Source organism: Nannospalax galili, unplaced genomic scaffold (assembly GCF_000622305.1).
Source record: "Nannospalax galili isolate Female #2095 unplaced genomic scaffold, S.galili_v1.0 scaffold278, whole genome shotgun sequence".
Taxonomy (NCBI): Eukaryota; Metazoa; Chordata; class Mammalia; order Rodentia; family Spalacidae; genus Nannospalax; species Nannospalax galili.
Genome location: NW_008347536.1, coordinates 8,280,155 through 8,298,857, shown reverse-complemented (window position 1 = coordinate 8,298,857; position 18,703 = coordinate 8,280,155). Strand labels below are relative to the sequence as shown.

The 18,703-nt window shown below is 37.1% G+C and overlaps 1 pseudogene; it reads left to right on the top strand.

The window, feature by feature from the left end:
* Positions 1-17,010: 17,010 nt before the first annotated feature.
* LOC108491371 overlaps positions 17,011-18,703 on the top strand; it is a 2,979-nt pseudogene continuing 1,286 nt past the window's right edge.

Sequence of the window (18,703 nt, the reverse complement as noted above, 5' to 3'; positions counted from 1 at the left end):
ATCCAATGTCCTCTTCTGACCTCCCGTGGGCATTGTACAACATGGGTATACTTACATACCTTACACATATGCATGCAATACACTCATGCATATAAACTAAAAATGATAGCTAAAACTCTGTATATATATATATAACTTATAAAAATATTAGTATGCATATACACATAACTTGCAATAAAGATTGTGGATGAGAGCTCAGACTTTTCAGTGAGTGGGCAGTTTCAATCCCTACCACTACCGTCACTCAGGAAATACCTGACCCAACACAAATCACTCAGTCATTCTCAATTACAGATTTCTATGTCTCACTTCAACTCTGGTATCTTGGCTCTTCCTCAAGAAAGGAAATATCAGAAACTAAGTAACAGAAAGCTTTTAGAATCAATACCTGCCTATATTGATGATGTTATTTTTCTCAGTTCTTCCCAATTTTGAAGTGATTTTGTATGTGACATAACTAACAAGTTTCTGCTTTTGAATTGGGCAACAATTCTGTTTGACATATTTTGGTCAAAGCCCTCTATGGATACATGGCAGTTACCTAGAACTACTTTTAAAATTCTTTGCAACATCCTTTCTTTAATGAAGCATACAGAGGAGAGCAAAGCATGCTATGATTTCAATGTGCCCAATAAATTTCATGTGTTAGAAACTTATTTCCTAGTGCAAACAGAGTTGAGGTTTGAAACTTTTCTAAATTAAATTTATGCAATTTCATAACCTATAACGTGATGGTATTTATAACCCCTGTCCTATATGCGCCTCCCCTTATTGCCCCTGTCCAATTTAATGTACTATATTTCATGTGTAATAAGCCTATAGAATCGATTCTGTGTCTCCAAATGTCATTCAGTGTGGGTCCATCTACAAGAAAGCAGTTATCCTGGTTAACAAAGAGCCCTGTTGCTTGAAAGAGAGCATTTCTGCCCCTCTCAGCATCTATCTCTTGCCACAATTTCCTTGGGTGGGGATTGAGCTTTTTATCCACTTCCTCATGTCCGTGTTGGGATTTTGTCTGTTTTGAGCTTGCATGAGACTTTTGCATGATGCCAGCATTGCTTTGAGTTCATATGAGTAACTGATCTGTTTCCTTGTGGTCATCTACCACCTCCAGCTCTTACAATCTGTAATAATCCCTGAATCTTGAAAGGCAGAAATCATCTTTAAGAGATGATTTTGTAGTTAGAGCTCTGCTGCCATGGACAGGTTAGTACCATGGCTCGGGGAGTGAATTCCTGATAAAGGAATCAAATTCCCTTCTCTTTCCTACATAAATGATCACATGCCCATATGCTTTCTGCCATGAGATGATGTGGTAAGATGTCCTTCACCAGATATAAACATCTAGACCTGATACTTCCTCACTTTCATACTGTAAGGAAATATATCTTTTGCATACAAATTACCCGGTCCATTCAGTTACAGACAGTAGTAGCCCAGTGCAGACTATGGCTGCACATTCCTATAGTTTTCTCAAGGGAAAAGCAAAGGACGATAGCTGGTCTTGAACTCCGGTGCCTTTTGCCCCTACCTCCCAAGGTATGTACCACCACACTTAGTAGGTTTTATTTGTTGTTGTTGTTGTTTTTAATTTTCATATTTTTAGAGAATTTTCATACATGAGTACATTGAATTTTCACCATAACCATGTTTTCCTCCTCCTGTCCAACCCTGTTTCCCCTGAACACATCTCCCCCTGTAAATGCATGTCTTCTTATTATAAAATAAGTAGTGTTATATGCATGTGCATGTATGTGATTATACCTACTGAGTCCAGTTAGTGTTTCCATATGTATATGTGTGTAGAGTTTATGGGCGTGCAGGGATCTCGGGGCACCAGCTGCTGGGCATGGCGTCAGTTTCCCACACATCGCTGGAGTGTGGCCACATCTGCTGTTCGGGTCCCTGGATCTCGCTGCTAGGGTGCGCCGGTTTCGCATACCGCGTTGCTGAGGGTCTCTGCTACCGGAGCTGGCGGCTCTAGGACCGCTGTCAGCTGCCCGGTCGGTTCCGTTTCAATTTCCACCGTGCACTCCCTCTAAGTTCGAGACCCGTTGGCCACCAGGTCACGAGGGGAGGTGCGAGAAATGGGCGAAAGCAGGGTCTTCCTAAGTCGATGACGGAAGGAAAGGCGCCCCCCCCCCCAGACTGGATCACAGGATTTAGTGTTACAGCTTCAGACAAGTGACTCAGCTCAGATCTCAGTGATTCAGCTCCTGCTTTATTGGGGTAAAACTAGGACTATTTATAGTGTGGAGACAGTAGAATAGCCTTAGCTGATAGGTGCTCCTGGAATGCTTCATTTACATAGGTCGGTGGGCTTCTATCAGGCTATCAGATAATGCCTGATTAAAGCCTGGTGGTTTCTGTGCCGGAGGGCATGTATCTGTGACGGGCATTTCAAAAGTAAGTCAGGGAGGAGAGCAGAAGGCGCCCCTCCGAGCCGGCTTACAGCTATCTGGACATGAGGAGACTGCTACCCTAAACAGCAGGGGTCCCCAACAGAGTTTGGTCATGGGTAAACTATCAAGGAAAAGGAACTCATCCCTGAAGGAAATTGAAACTCCTTCCCTCAGCAGCCATCAACTGCCTGCAGCTCTTCAACTTCAGGTCAGAAATTGTGAGCTCTTTCTCAATCTGTGCTAGGATTATTGCTTCAAATTTTCAAAATTTGTATCAGCAGAAATAATATTTAACTGAAAGATCTCCAAATCAACACAAGAATGATTCTTTTCAAGATGGTTTCAGTCCATTGGGGGCAGAGCCATGAAATGACGGATTATATATGAAGTGATTCATTGATTGATTAATTCATTTATTCAACATTTATAGAAAATTTTACATACTGTGGAAACTACCAAAGGCTATCAACAGTCAGATGCACAGAACACATACATTAAATGCATTAAATGTCTACCAGGAAAGAAGCCTAGACATATTAATCATTATACTCCTGTGAGATAAGTTGTATAAGGTTAGCAAAGACTTGGCTCAATTTTTATATAAAAACGTAACTAGGTTTCCATCAATACGTAATTAAGAAATTCCAATTGTTTAATTATTCATTCATTCAGTATAGTGTATTGGGTGCATGTGTGTGTGCAGGTATGCTCACACCCTCAAGAGGAAGCCAGAGGTTGACATTGGGGCTCTTCTGTGTCTCCCAGTGAATATAATTCTCTCATCTTCTAGTCCTTCATTTTATACCTGGATCAAGTAGGACACATTTTCAAGGTGTGATTTTGTCCCCTTTTCTGCTGTAAAACTTTCTTTAAGCTTTCAGGGATGACTTCTTCCCTTTCCCTACAGAAGTCCATACACATTCGTAAGGAAAGCACTTGAACTATTTTATACATACCTTTAAAAAGTATCCCCCCATGAAGCTAGAGCCTCCCAAAGGGTTGCCTTTCCTTCCTTCCAAGGACTTCAATCTTCTATTCTACCTTAGTACCTAATGCATGTGAGTCTCAGAGAATGTCTCCATAATAATAAAGGAACGTCAACTTTTCACTGTGACACTCACTGTGAAGAAAAAACAGTCAAATGTGCTTTTCCTGTTTAAACAATTTAAGTTGCTTAAATTCATGCACAAACTATTGAAAGTAAATAAAGATGTGCCTAGATGCAAGTATACTTTTATCAAAGTTTAAAGAAAACATCATGGGCCTCTGGGAAAGAGATTTAGAGATCAGAATTCAATTTTTCAGTGATCATCTTTCATGATTTTGTCTAAGAATCCAAACCACTAAGAATCTTAGTCTCTTTTATAACGTTTTTATACGTTAGATGGTAATCTTCACTTCACTAAAAAGATTGGCATTCTGGGACATGTAGGTTTAGAGAAGTTAAATAGCTCATAAATAATGTTATTATGACTCCGTAGTACAATATTCATCTCTTTGGGATTGTCCACAGTATGACACTGAGCAAGTCTTGTACATTTTGTTGCAAATGCACTTTGTAAAGAATGTCTTTCCATTTCACAGATAAGCTGATGCTCTGCATTTTGACAGAATTAAAGGAGATGTCACTTTGCTACCAAGGTGACCAGGGAACATGATTATCAAGAGGCCTAGGTAAAAATGATAATTTCTCAGTTTTCTTCTAGCCTTTTATATCTGAATTAATGAAATGTGACTTTGTACAATAATGGCAGCTGACATGTAATGGGATAGTCAATGAAGAGGATACTAGATCCCAGGGAAAGCTGATTGGGCGGTGACCAGTCAGGCTTAGGCTTCTCAGCAGAGATGACTTCATACCGGCATCCTTCCAGTTTAATAAAGAATAGTTTATTGTACAATAATTTTCCCCTGTAATGTTCTGAAATTTCATGTCAATGGATTCCACCATAGCACAGCATATACACACAGCATATAGCATAGTGTACATACACTCACCTCACACTGTTTGCAATTTTCCTTATGCAATTATCTTTGAGGAGTTAAGCACTGTTTTCTCCTGGAACCCTACTCCTTGGCTACCAGAATTACTGGGATGACCTTCCCTGTACATTACTTCTATCACATATACATGTGATGTTATTCTTTGAGTTATACATTCCTCATTGTTTCCTTCATCAGTAATGATCACTTTGCTCCACACATCTGATCCATCTGAATGGCACAGAGTGCCTGGTACATAATATCGTTGTTAATATCATATCTAAGAGCCTGGGAGAAGAGGAATGGGACAGGACTTTGTAGGCTTTGGTAAGCTTGTACCTTCTGGTCTAGTCACCAGGATATTTTTAATTCAACACACACCAGGGGATGGGCTCCTTTCCACTCACATCTTACAGTTCCATCCATGTTTGAAACTCTCTTACTGTTATTCTTTCCTAAATAATGAATAAGGAAAGAAAAAAATGAAAATACCTATTTTCAATACTAGAGTAATTTCTGGTTTTGTTTTTAATTCCATGAGTACTCAGGCTGAGACTTACGTGTGTTCATGTAGTTGGCTACATCAGAGTTGAGTAGTTTTGTTATTTTCCCAGAGCCAGCTTCAACATTCTCATAAGAACTAATTCAATCCACACATCATTTATTGGACATGTAATATGCACTGGGAAAGGCAAGAACACAAATCTGAACACATCATGGTGGCTACACACAAAGGCAAAGGAGAAAACTGAGTGGCTTTGCACCTGCTGATGTGCCCCCACACTTTGATGGGATGTGCAAGTACTTTTTCTAGTCTGCATCCCCCCACACCCCCTCACAGGCTGCCATAGAGATAATCAGATGATCTTGCATGAGTAAAGAGTCCTATGGGGGTGGGCTGCATTTTCCTAGTCTACTTTGAACATCAGACACTTCACTTAAAGATTAATCCTTCATTGTTAGTGACTCTTCGGTCAGAACAATATAGGTTTGTCTTAAAATACAAGGAACTGCATTTATTTTTCAGAAAGAAGATTCACACGTGTTTTTGTGCGTGTGATATTTTGATAAAAGTCTCCATGCTGTGAGAAGAGGAAAACTAACAATGTACTTCAGAGATTAGGCAGGTAATTGAGAACCCTGAGTTATTTCACCTCCCTGGGGTGGACAGCCACATAGCCTGCCCTCAGAATCGATAATCAAAACAAATCTTACCTCGGCAGGAGATACGGCACCCTTCCAGTCAATAAAAGCTTGTGCTCCTATTTTTCTATGTATTCTCACACTAGGGAGAAAGAGGTAACACAAAGGAGTTTTCTGCAAAAGTCACTGGCCCTCTGCAGAAGCTGGGTTTCTTTAAATGTGCTTCTTTTCTTTCCCTTCTCCCCTGTTCTAATTAAAGCCAGGTTAGGGAGACGCTTCTATATCCCAAGCCAAGTTGTCCTGCTTTCAGAGTTGGCTCTGAGTTTTCTATTGAATGAATAGAGTCAGCACGTTGCATGCTTGCAAATTAATTATTTGTGGGGTTTTTTTGTTTTTTCTTTCTTTCTTTTTTTTGTTTGTTTGTTTGCTTTAGTTTTTGTTCGGTTTTGTCCAGAGATGCCAAGGAACATGAAGATCTTATAATCAGTCCCTTCAGGTACCTTTCCAAATCTTTAGGAATCTCAGTGATGCTTTCAGAGGAATCTTTTTGATGCCTGGGAGGACAATCTTGTGGGTTTGCAGAGCTGGAGTGAAATAATTCTGAGACACTTGTAATCAGAGGTTAGAGAAGGTGAAAGTTAGACAGTTGAACCAGACAAAAAGGCTTAGCTTGGCTGAGGCAACAGAGAAAATTACAGGATCAGCATCAAGGGTATTTTCAATATGACTTATTAATGCATGAGCTAGTTACAGAGAAGCAAGACTTTCTGGCCTGCCTTTGCACAGGTGGGAGACTACAGATACTGATGGTGTGTATGGATTTCAAAAAGCTGTAAGAAGGTGTTTTGAATGTCTTCAACATGAAGCAAGTGATAAATATTTCTGTTGCTAAGTATTATTTGCCTAATGTCAACATTATAGTGTACATACATATGACCAAGACAGAACATGTTATGTGATAAATATGTACACTTTTGAACGGTTTTGTGTCTTGGCTCAAAATACATATCTCTATATTCTGGGATATCCATGACTTCTGGGTATAAAGAGGGGTCTTCAGACTATGAGTAAACTACCACGGTGGGATTTTAAAAATAACATTAAAATCACAAGTCTCATTTAGTTCACTTTGGGAAGAGAACGAGCATAAGTCTACACGGTGTTCAGTGAGAACAGCTTCCTCGTCTCAGAGTTTAATGGGAAAGACTCAGAAGAGAAAGAACGTGTTGTGCATCAGGCCAAATGCACTTGAGTCCTCTTCTCTGCTACTTTCTAGGACACACTGGGAAAATTATTTCATCTCTTTGAGGCGGGTTTGTTCATCTTTAGAATGATGCATATGCTTTAGTCATCATGCTTTCCATGTGTCAGGCCTTCACTAAGAACCTGACTTATAATATTTCATTTGATCCTCAAATCTAGTCTATGATATAGATAATATTATTAGATCTAATTTCAGATCACCAGAGCTCAGAGAGATCAAGAAACTAAAATGCAAAATGAGGTTGCCTTGCAAAGAGATAGAGAAAACATTTTAGAATGACATGCAAGTAGGAGAGGCAATGGTAGTGGCTCTGATGGACCAGGCCATAGTCACAGGGTGGGTGTGGGGACTAACAGCTGGAATTCTGTATATGTGCTACAGCACAGACTATGAAGGAGGGCATAAGGCATGGAGATCCTTCAGGCAGGCTTAGCCTAATGCCCTGCATGCTGAAGCAATGAAACAGGCACTGACAGCCGCTGGCCCATGTGTGAGCCATTAAGAATTGGGAGACCAGATACACTAATTTCTATGGAGTACATGATATAAGGCTGACTTGCCTGTTCACCCCTTTCTTAGAAAAGCTATATAGCACTAGGCCCTGGCAAAGGAGTTATGGAGCTCCAGGGAAGGATTTGTGTGGGTAGCATACTAACATTGTCTAAAACTGGTTCAGTCCTGTGCTAAAAATCTGCCCTAAGCTCCTGGGCTGTTTCAAACTCAGGTTTCAATAAAAGGAAAACCATCTGATCTTTTTCAAACTCAAGTTTCAGTGTTATTTAAAGTATAACAAAAATGCAAGTGTAGTGCTAATAGTAAGCTTTTATCATCATGATTAATAAATGAATTAAATACAAGTAATTGTCAAATGCAATTGTGTTGAATAAAACAGGCTTATTTAATTTTTTAAAAGGACCTAAAATTGTAATGGCTAGAAAAATGAATTTTCAAGATATTTTAAAATGCAAGCTTCTTTAAATACAGAGTTTAAGGTGTTATTTGATATTTGAGCTAGGTAGGTAGTTAAAATGGGATAGGGATGTTCCTCTAAGTACATATTTTTATCAGCTATCAATGATGACAAAATATGATTAATATAAATTATTCTCATTTTTATTTTAAATTCTTTTTACATTATTTTCTCGGTGTGTGCATGTGCCACAGAATTCTTGTGGTGCTTAGAGGACAACTTGTAGGAATCAGTTCTCTTCTCTTACTGTGTGGGTTCCAGAGATTAAGATCAAGTTGTTAGGCAAGTGTCTTTACCTGCTGGGTAATCTTGCCAAACATTTTTCAGTGAGATTAATTTTAAACTCACATTTATTTGTAAAATAATGAATCAGGGAACAGAAGAATGGCACCATTGAGAGAATCTGCAGCACAGTTTATTGAAGAATTGTGATAGAACACAGATTTGACTCTACATGTGTGCTCTTGTTTATAGAAAATAATTCATACCTCTACCTCTGCTAGCTCTAGAGGCATAGTGTAGTGTAATTGTTTTACCTTCTTATTCCATTTCTCAAGCTAATTCTAGGCAAAATGTCCCCTTAGATAAGCTAGCATCTTTATCTTTTAGGCTGCCTACCTCAAAACCTGGGCTGTTAACTCCATGTCTAGCCCTGGTCATGAATTTAGAGTGGTGTCTGGAGAGAACTGGCACATACCCTCCAGGCTGTATTAGAAATTGTTATTCCTGTATAAGAAGATGCCAGTGAGAACATAAGAGGAACTTGAACACTCTAAGAGGACTGTGCCATTAGGAAAGGGAAATGGGAGCCCATTCCAGATTCCCCTAGGGTATTTAGAGCCTACAGCAGACAGATATGTAAGAAGCAGGTGAGGAAGTAAACAATGGAGTGGGAAAGGAAGCCAGAGGTCAGGCACTGATCCAAACTAGGACAAGACCAGAGGGATGATGGCACCTGGAAAGGGATGGATTAAGTGGGTATGAGCTGCACTGTGAAGAAGATGGGAGGAGATTGGCAGGCAGGAGCAGAGGTGGTGGTGCAGGTTTACTGGATGAACATTAGAAAAGCTAAAAGAAGGGGCCTCAAATGTCCCTGTTTTGACAGTATGCAGAATACATGGGGGCAGTGATTAGACACGAGTCTAAAGACTGAAGCATGACATAGTTAGAGAGGGCTTGCATGGCGTATTAAAGAACTTAGAATTCCACTTCTAAAAAGAGACAGAAACCTTCTGCAAGGCCAGCAGGAAAACTGCCTCTCAGACCTGTAGTCAGATTAAAATCTCACTAATAATATAATGTTAACACTGTTAACAGATGCTGACGTTTCTAATGCAATCTCCCTTTTCAGGGTTGTGATCCCTAGCCACTCTCCAAAGTTTCTTGAGCCATTTTCTTATTTAGTTAGGACTTTATTGCTTATCCCAGTCTGGCCTAAGTTACTATGTATAAAGGTACCTTACTTTATGGGAATTATGTTAATACAGTCTTCTTTGCATATATATCTATCAGCCTCCATATGCTCTATTTTCATTGAAATGTGACATAGGAGGAGAAAACATAGAAACCTAAGTTTATTTCATGGATTGGCTCATTCAAATTCACAAAGAAATTAAATCCGTACAGATGTACAGAAGAGCAACAGAAAGACAGAAAGCTGAGATTCAATTCCTTGGCTTCCTGGCTCCAGCCAGGGCTCCCCCACTGTTCAACACAGCCCATCCCTGCTGAGACACTTTCAGCTCTAGCCCAGAACAGTAAGTAATACTAAGATAGATTTGACAGGACAGAGAACTCCAATCCTTCTGCCAATTGTTATGGATTTTTATTACTTTATTTATTAATAGAAACATTTTAGATAGTTGTTTTATTTTTCAGTTTTGATTTTCATACATATCTCATCTTCCTCTGAGTAAAGATATGCTTTCCAGAGTCATCATTATTTGTGCTATAAAACTAAACAGTCATCTCTAAAGAAGAGTGGGTATTTTATAACCTCCACAGTCATCACCAACAGTGACTATAGTCAGCCAGAAATCAGCTACAAGGCTGAGACAGAGACTGTGCATAAATGATGCCCCCCATGCCATTCACAGTCTTTCTTCCTTAAAGCTGGGCCAGTGAATTAAACACACATTTTCTTGATTCATCCAGATAACTCTAATGGGATAAACCATCATTCCCTCAGGAAAACAACATTTTGTTCCTAAAAGCCAAGTCCTGCCTTATTAGCAAAGCACCCTCTGATTGACAGGTTCATAATGGGTTTTCCTAAAGCAGTAGCTCACCAATGAGAGTGGTCCCTGAGATTCAGAGATAGTGCTCCTTGGTCCCAAATACAGGGAGAGCGACAGCAGACAAGGAAAAACTCCCGCTTCTGTTCGAAGTGGGGACAAAAAGTCATTGAATGGAGCAAAAGAGACTGCTTTCCTGTGAATGGACGCAAGATTCAGCATCTACTCTACTTGTGATGAACCGAGGGAAAGAAAAGAAACAAGAGTAATGGGCCTGGCGAGATGCCTCAAGGTTAAGAGCACTGACTGCTCTTAGATAAACCTGGGTTGGAAACCCAGCACCCACATGGTGGCTAACAACCATCTGTAACTCCAGTTTCAAGGGATCTGACCCCTCTTCAAGGGCATTGTACTGTAGATACTGCATGACACGGATGCACTTACATACATGCAGGCATAACACTCATACACATAGAATAAAAATAAATTTTAAAAAAAAGAAGAGCAAAACTATTTTGTCAAATTGTCATATTTAATTATAAGCATTGCTTCCTGGCTTGTCTGTATAACGTCTTAGTCTTTAGAACTTCCCATCTTCCCATTAATGTTTAAACATTTTGTTTGTTTTGTTTTATTATTGATACTGACTTGACTTCATAGATATTTCTTTTAATCTTCTTTTATATACCTAGAATTAGCTTGATTTTCTAATAAAAGATGAATAGGAGTTAGAATTCTAGGTATATGAATAGTTATAATTGTAATGAAGAAGAAAAATACTCATGCATTTAATGTTACTTAATGTGCACTTAATATTGTTTTATAAACATTGTATACTTTAGGACACAGTGGTTACCTGTAATAACTTTTACAGTACATGTTTGTTAGGAGTTATGCTATCAGTGTTTTTTAAGACTTGTAAAAGAGAACAAAAAACCACAAGGCTATCTGGTAGAACATCTGTTTGTAATTGTCCTGGTTGCTAGAGCATCTGCTATAGATCCCATTGTCAAGAATATCTCAACCATAGAATCTGTTTCTGTAAACAAGTTTAACCACAGATGGGATTTCCCATCAATATACTCAGTACACATAAATATCTGTGTTAAGATGTCACAGAGTCACAGTTTAAACACAGCAATGATGATCTGGGGGAAAAGATGGTAAAAACTGTGGATCTCTGTAGCTTGGGGCCCAGAATTTAGAATGTGAGCTTCTCTGGTATAGAACAAAATCTGAGTTCTTGAGCCCTCTTGGTGAATGCTTGGACTGCCTGATTTCTCTAGAAGTTACTGACTCTGATTCCATATCATGAAAGGTAAGTTGCACCCTGGAATTTGCTTCACCTCAGAGCCTTCCTTTCTGTGATATCATTTTAAAAACTTTAAATATTTCTTAAATATTAGTTTTATATTGCAACTTATTTTTTTCATGCCATTGACTTCCAACTTTTCTTGGTACATATTTATGATAGAAATTTGTATATAAATATAATAATTACTATAAAGTGATATATAGTTATATAATAAGTTAATAATTATAAGGTTATATTATAATACCTCTCAATGATAGCAATGAGGAGTTCAATGAACTTAAGATTCACAGGGGGCTTTTGAAATCTTTTGTAAGGTCCTACATCAAAATTACTTTTTATTAGATTGCATTAGAATTGCGCTTTAGTGAGAACTTTGAATATCAAAAATTTTTAATGAAATAAATCATCCTGAAAACATCATATATGCTTATTTAGAATACTGAATTGAGATTCTAATATAAATGCTTAGTTGCAATGTTAAATTTAGAAAAAGAAATCATAGTTTGATATCATATTAAAACTCTCTAAAATATAAAATTCATATCTGATATTACACATTACTCTCTCAAAACATTATTATAACCTAAATGAAGCAATCTCCTTGTTTATAATTTGACCTTAGAGATGGGGGCAACATGTAGTACTCTAATAATGACATTTTTTTTAGCTCTATGAAAGGGGACTAAGCAAACTATATTATTTAAAATGCCTTCAAATTTTCCAGTTAATTATGCCTTTAAACAAGTATCAAATATATCTTGAAAGTAAGAAAAATATTTCAAGTTCTTAAAAATATGCCTGATTCATTTGAATGTGTTGTTTTTAGAAATCATTTAAAAATAGAGAAAATATTTCAAAGGAAATTTTAATTAGCTACCCTGAAGCATTTTCACAGAACACTGTTGTACAGAATGAAAAAAATTCACAATTTGTGTCATATTGCTATATTTAAAATATAGATATATGCACATAGAGATTTGTATCACAGAAGAACATACTCATCGTGAAAGTATCAAAACATCTGGATGTGGTGGTGCATGCCTTTAATCCCAGTGCTCAGGAGGCAGAGGCATGGGGATCTTGAGGATAGCCTGGCCTTCATAGTGAGTTCCAGGCCAGCTTGGGCTACATGGTGACCCTGTCTCAAAAAATAATTTAGAAAAAGGATCAAAACAACATAACATTGACAATTTTTATAAAGGCATGAAGATATCATGAAAACCTATCTCTAGTTAACTAATCTTTATTTTCAGATGTATCTATTATGAATATTTTCTTATTGCTAATGTATGGTATAATGTATTTTCTTTTCCAAAGTAGTTCCTCTTCTTTTTTAATATTTTATTTATTATTTATTTTTAAGTGTATGAATGCCTACATGCATGAAATGTACCCATGTTGTACAATGCTCACAGAGGTCAGAAGATGGCACGGATTCCCTGGAACTGGAGTTACTGATGGTTATTAGCTTCCATGTAGGTGCTGAGAATCAAAGTCAGGCCCTGCCAGTGCAGTCAGGGGCTCTTAACCCCTGAGCCATCTCTCCAGCCCCAAGTTTTTCCTTTTCATCTCTTGGCTGGGCCATTGTGTAATTTTCAAAGGCTTTCAAATAACTTTTTTTTTTTTTTTTCATTTTTAAGACAGGGTCTCCTGTATCCCCAGTCAGCTTGAAATTCACTATGTAGACTCAGGCTAGCCTTGATCTCACAGGGATCTGCCTGCCTCTTCCTCCCAAGTGCTGGAATGTAAGCCACCACACCAGGCAGAAATTACTTTTACAATATGGACATACTCTAGACTAATGACTTTACCTAACACTGCAGCCAAAGAGCTATTGTTTTATAACATAAACAAGCTTACTGATGATGTGCTCAGTGATGTACTCCTCTGCTGACCAGACCAAAGGACTTTAATTCCTCAGGACCCTTACTTGCCCTCAACCCAAGGTACTATATGAATGTGTATGTATGTTTTACATATCAAAGCATCAAAGAATTGTAAACAGCTAGCTTTTCTCATTGCAAATAATGAGAGGAATTCAGAAAATTCTGTTTGTAGTTGTGTGTGTGTTATTCTAGGTCTAGGGATCAAAGTGCAAAATTCTTCTGGGTGGGTCTAACTTACTCTCCATTTCATACTGGAGATACTATTTCAATAAAGAATGAGTAAAACCCTTTCTGAGAAGCCAATCTGAGAGAAATTTTAAGGAGGAGGTTCTCAGGAGAACAGGTTAGCTCTTGGCTCTAGAAGGATGCTAAGAGTCAGGCTGTTTCTTTATTAAGCCATAACAGTAATGTGGCTTAGAAACACCACAAAAGATATTCCACATAACCATCACCCTTGTATTTAGTTTTTAATTTGCTTAACAAATAGAATTTGAGAGCTTACTGCAAGACAGGGACTGAAGTATTACTAGGGAAATTCTTTGGTTCAGGCCTTAGGCCTGGCAAATAATTTTGTTGCACATTAATGATGGTGTTTATTTCATTTATTATCATAGTCAATAGAGACTGAAAATCATTTTGCAGAGAAATTCATCCACTGAAACCTCACTTAACAAAATTACATGTTGAAATGTACATTATCTCTGGACACATATATGTGAATGAATATGATGCAGCTCACATGGACTAACTCCTGTTGAGTTGGTAAAAATTTGAATCAATATTTCAAACACTAGACTTTGTTTTCCAATCTCTTAGTTAATATTATTTTGCTAACTTTTAAACCTACTGTATGTTAAAGATTTTTGAACACATTCAAACAATGGATAGTTTTGACAATGTCTTAGAGGAATCACGTTATGTTGTAGAAGGAACATGCTGTTCTTCCCCTCTTTTCACGTGAAGAAAAAAATGTGATTTTCCCCACGAAAATTGCAAATATAAATGAAAGGAAATTTGCAATAGAAACTATGCATAAAACAATCATTTTTTGTTAGGGTCAAGATAACCTTTTCATGCAAAGGTACAGTTGTTTCGTGCCTACTTTAAAATAAAGGAGAATTTGATGTTAAAGAGACAATGGTCCGCAACATCTTTACTTGATATTTTAGGAATATTTATGATCTAAACTTTGGAAATATTTTACATCTACTTGATTCTGAGTCATTAAGAAGTTTTCTAAGTCACAAGCATGGTGTATAGCTATTTGTCCTAAAAGTAGATTTTAGTAAGTCTCCGGGTGCATTTTCACAGACAAACGTATCAATGAGTTTAGACCTAATTCTAGAAATTATAGATCAGAAGCTTATCAGTGAGCTGTATCTTTGATGTAGTTAGTCATTCATTGAGCATCCAAGGCAATATCTAGTCACAAGAGCCCAGTGAATGTTTTCTTCTCTCTTCTGTGTTAATTCCACCTTTGGGCCATACAAGGATATAATGATATTTGTAGTATATTGCAGTAATAGCTATTTTCAATATATGAATAAAGAAACATACTACATTTCTTTATACTGTACTTATAACTTCATACAAACTCTTTAAATGCTACGTTTTTATTGCAGAGCTAGTTTGCAATGAAATTCCAATAACAGAGCATTGGTTCGATTCATATCTTTAGGTGCTATGTTCGCATGACAAACAACCCATTAAGATATTAAAGCATCAATGTTATCTATTTATGATTTTTTTGGTCTTTTTGAGACAAGATCTCCCTGTAGCCCCAGCTGGCCTGGAACCCTCTATGTAGACCAGGCTGGCCTTGAACACACAGAGAGCTGCCTGCCTCTGCCTCCTGAGTGCTGGGATCAAAGGCATGCCGCACCATGCCCAGTGGTGTAGACATGTATTTCTACAAAATCAGGCTTCTTATATGATTTTCCACATAAAAAAGGCACCTAAACAAAGCATATGTATCTTCAATGGATAATTTGAACCAGATTGCTGTAGTGGAAATATGGCAAGGTCTTTATTGCAGAAATAGAAGCCCACCCTGGGTTCATAAAAAGGAGAAATAAGAGCATGATATCTATTATGCTATATCTTGAGATCAAGGTATTCAGTGCTTATTTGTAAAAATATGGAGATACATATTTAAAATGCAAGAATTAAAAAGTAGCAAAGAAGTAATAAAACAAAGAACCCAAACAATTATTTTAAATTTTATTTTCTGTTTATGTGTGGTTTGCTTGTGTGTATGCAAGAACACCAGTGAGTACAATGCCTATGGCAGCCACAAGAGGGGTTCAGATTCCCTGAAACAGCCCCACAAACCACCTTGATAATCAAGGACTGTTACATTTGAAGTATGTTAAATACAGTTTCAGTTCCTTGCTTGAATAACACAGTAAGAGTCAATGAATCTAATTTTATCTTCATTATTTACAAAGGATGTGGCTCAAAATCACAATATGGCAAGATTATTATTTTACTATTAAAAAACATACTGTGCCAGGATTGATGACTCACACCCTTAATCCCAGCACTCAGGAGGCAGAAGCAAGCCAATCTCTGTGAGACTGAGAGCAGCCTGGTCTACATGGTGAGTTCCAGGCCACCAGACTCTCCCGATCTAAAAACAAAATGAAGCAAATCAAGCTTATTTGGGGGGTGGGAGGAGTGTTGCTTAACGTGCACATTGCTAGTGGATGAAGCTGTACCTTTCATAACAGTTCTTTTTCCTTCATAGCACATGTGGCACAATCACATATAACATAGGTATGAGCCAATGTTGTATGTTTAGAACTTGAGTAATGTGGACAAATTTTGGCCATAATCAAATAACTTCTTATACGTTCTAATGTTCAATTGTGGTTATGATAATTAGCCTTGTTTCCAGGTTGTTTCCCATGTGCTTTTTAAGCTCTTCTCCGTATTCTAATCCTTATTTGGAATGGGTCTTCTTTGGGATCTAATGTGCAGTATCTCCATGTTGCAGGCTGATGAGCAATATAGCAGGGTGCCTGAGGTTGCTTCAGGCCTGGTAGAAAGGACCTGCCCCACCTCAGAGCCACAGCTCCATTGAGAAGTAACAGGCGCATTCAAGGTTGAACACTAGTTCGGTGGCACACAAGGCAATCTCTCCTCCTCCCCTTCCTTTACCATGACAACTGAAGTCTAGATGTTTGTGTACAAATTATTGTAGTTATCAATTTATTTTATAAATGGCACTCATTTAACATGAAAGATTAACATGAAGCCTAAGAGTATATAATCTAAGCCATGAATTCCTGTGGGTTGAGTAAGTCCTACAATTAGGTGTTGTCTAGGGTTATGTACTAACTTTGCGGTATTTTCCAGGAATCCAATTTATTTCTCTGAAGAAAAATAAAGAGCCAGTAATGTGAAATTTTCCCTTCAGAGTAAGGACTAGACTGTGCAACACCCTGTGAATATTAGGTTTGCTTGCTTCGTCTCTTAACCATCCTGTATATCCCTATTTGAGTAATTTTTCCCTTCTGGCTTATGATGTGTCTTTTCTATTATGTTTACATGTCTTTTTTGTCATTTTAATACATAAATTACTTCTATTGACTTTGACGTAATAAGAGTGGCATTTTCTTCCCTTCTGTACACACACAACAAATAATTATACCTGGTTTTGATTTTGTGCTTTTCTAACTACCCAATTTACAACTGATCATGTTATATCTTACACATACTACACTTGATCTTGATTCTTTTTTTTCTGTTTGTGTTCTGTGGAGAACGAGGCACAAGATATTTTCAGTTCGTCTTTGTGCTAAAGTTATTGCCATGGATTCTGTATTGGCTGAAGAGCTAATATTGAGGTAATATCAAATGTAAATTTAACCTTTCCTGGTATGAAAAAATTGTCAATTATAAATACTTAGATATAAAAACAAATTGATTTTATTTAGTTTGCCTTATTATCCACTTGGACGGTCTCTGGTGGGATAACTCCAATGAAAACATTAGTTGGGAAAAAAGTCTCTAGAAATGAAACAAGAATATAAATATGTATGTATGTATGTATGTATTTATGTGTGTGTGCTTGTATATATGTAAGCTACATACTTGATGTTAAAAACTAGTATTTTCAGCAATTACATTCTGATGGAATTCTTGATATTTTTTAAATGTTATTAACAAATCACTGGCTTTTTTAGGAAAGGATTTTGAAAATAAAGAAGTGCGTTCTAAAGTAAAAGAAAACACAGAGAAAATAATATAATTAGTGGACAAAGTAGAAACATATAAAAATTATTTTTCTGCAAAGATATTTTTGTAGCTATTAGGGAAGGGCAAGTAATCAGAAAATGCTTCCTGTATTTCTAATGAAAATGCCAATGACTTCTGAAGTAGATGTCCTCTTTGAAAAAGAATGAAAAAGTCAGAAGAATTAAGACCCAAAAGAAGTGAATGGAGGCCCCTCAGGCTGTATAGTCCTGGGGGAACTAGGCTCTCTCTTCATACTCCTTTCACTTCCTATACAAACTTCTAAGGTCAAGAACATGCATTATTGAAATGCTAAAAGAAGAATGCTGTGTATGCCAACCCACATGGGTCTGTGAGCACTAAATAAGATAATAACTTAAATATGGTATATTGAATACTGTAAAAAATGCAAGTTTTCAAACAGTTTGTTCAACTTTCTAACAATAAATGCCTGGCAATAAAATTCTAAGCTGTTTTTATAAAATAAAGTAAGAACCATTGTTTCTTTGCATGCTTCTGAAGAATAGACTACTTCTTTAATTCTTTAAACATGGTTTAATATTATAATTGGTTTCTTGGATGTCACTATTGCACTTATATATAGAAAGATACTGTCTTATCAAATTCTTAGCATGATATGGGTCATTTAATATTCCCAAAGGAGAAACTTTGGTAATTCAAAGTAATTAATTTACCAAAAGTTCTTCTTCTTCAGAAACATTGGCAAACTAGAAAATTTGCCTTTGTAGAAATTAGTTAACTGTTATCTTTAAAGTATATGCAACTCTTGTGAAGACTTTGTTTTTAACGCTAGTAAAATAAAAGATGAAATAAAACTAAGAAATCGTTAAATGCTGTTCTTTTATTCAAGAGAAAGAGATTATCCAATACTAATATTGAAAAGGAAAAAATAAGTTGTATAAAAGGAAAGAGGAAATTGTGTGTTCTCATATCCCTGTGGAGAGCTTTCGGGTTATCCCACTGTTTACTAAGTTTTATTGCTTATCATATTTTCTTTTTAAACACCTGAGTTCCAAAGTGAACATTTCCCCAGGAATATGGTTAACAGAATTCTATTACTTATGCATTTGTAAAATGTTGGTGATAATTTAGATTTACCTTGCACCAATGTTCTAACTACATATTTATACTGAAGACAGCTCAACCGGAAAGACCACCCGCCACAAAATCTAACACCCTGAGTTTAGTCTCTATGGTCTCTATGGCCAACATGGTGGAAGAAAAAAACTGATACCTACAAGTTGTTCTC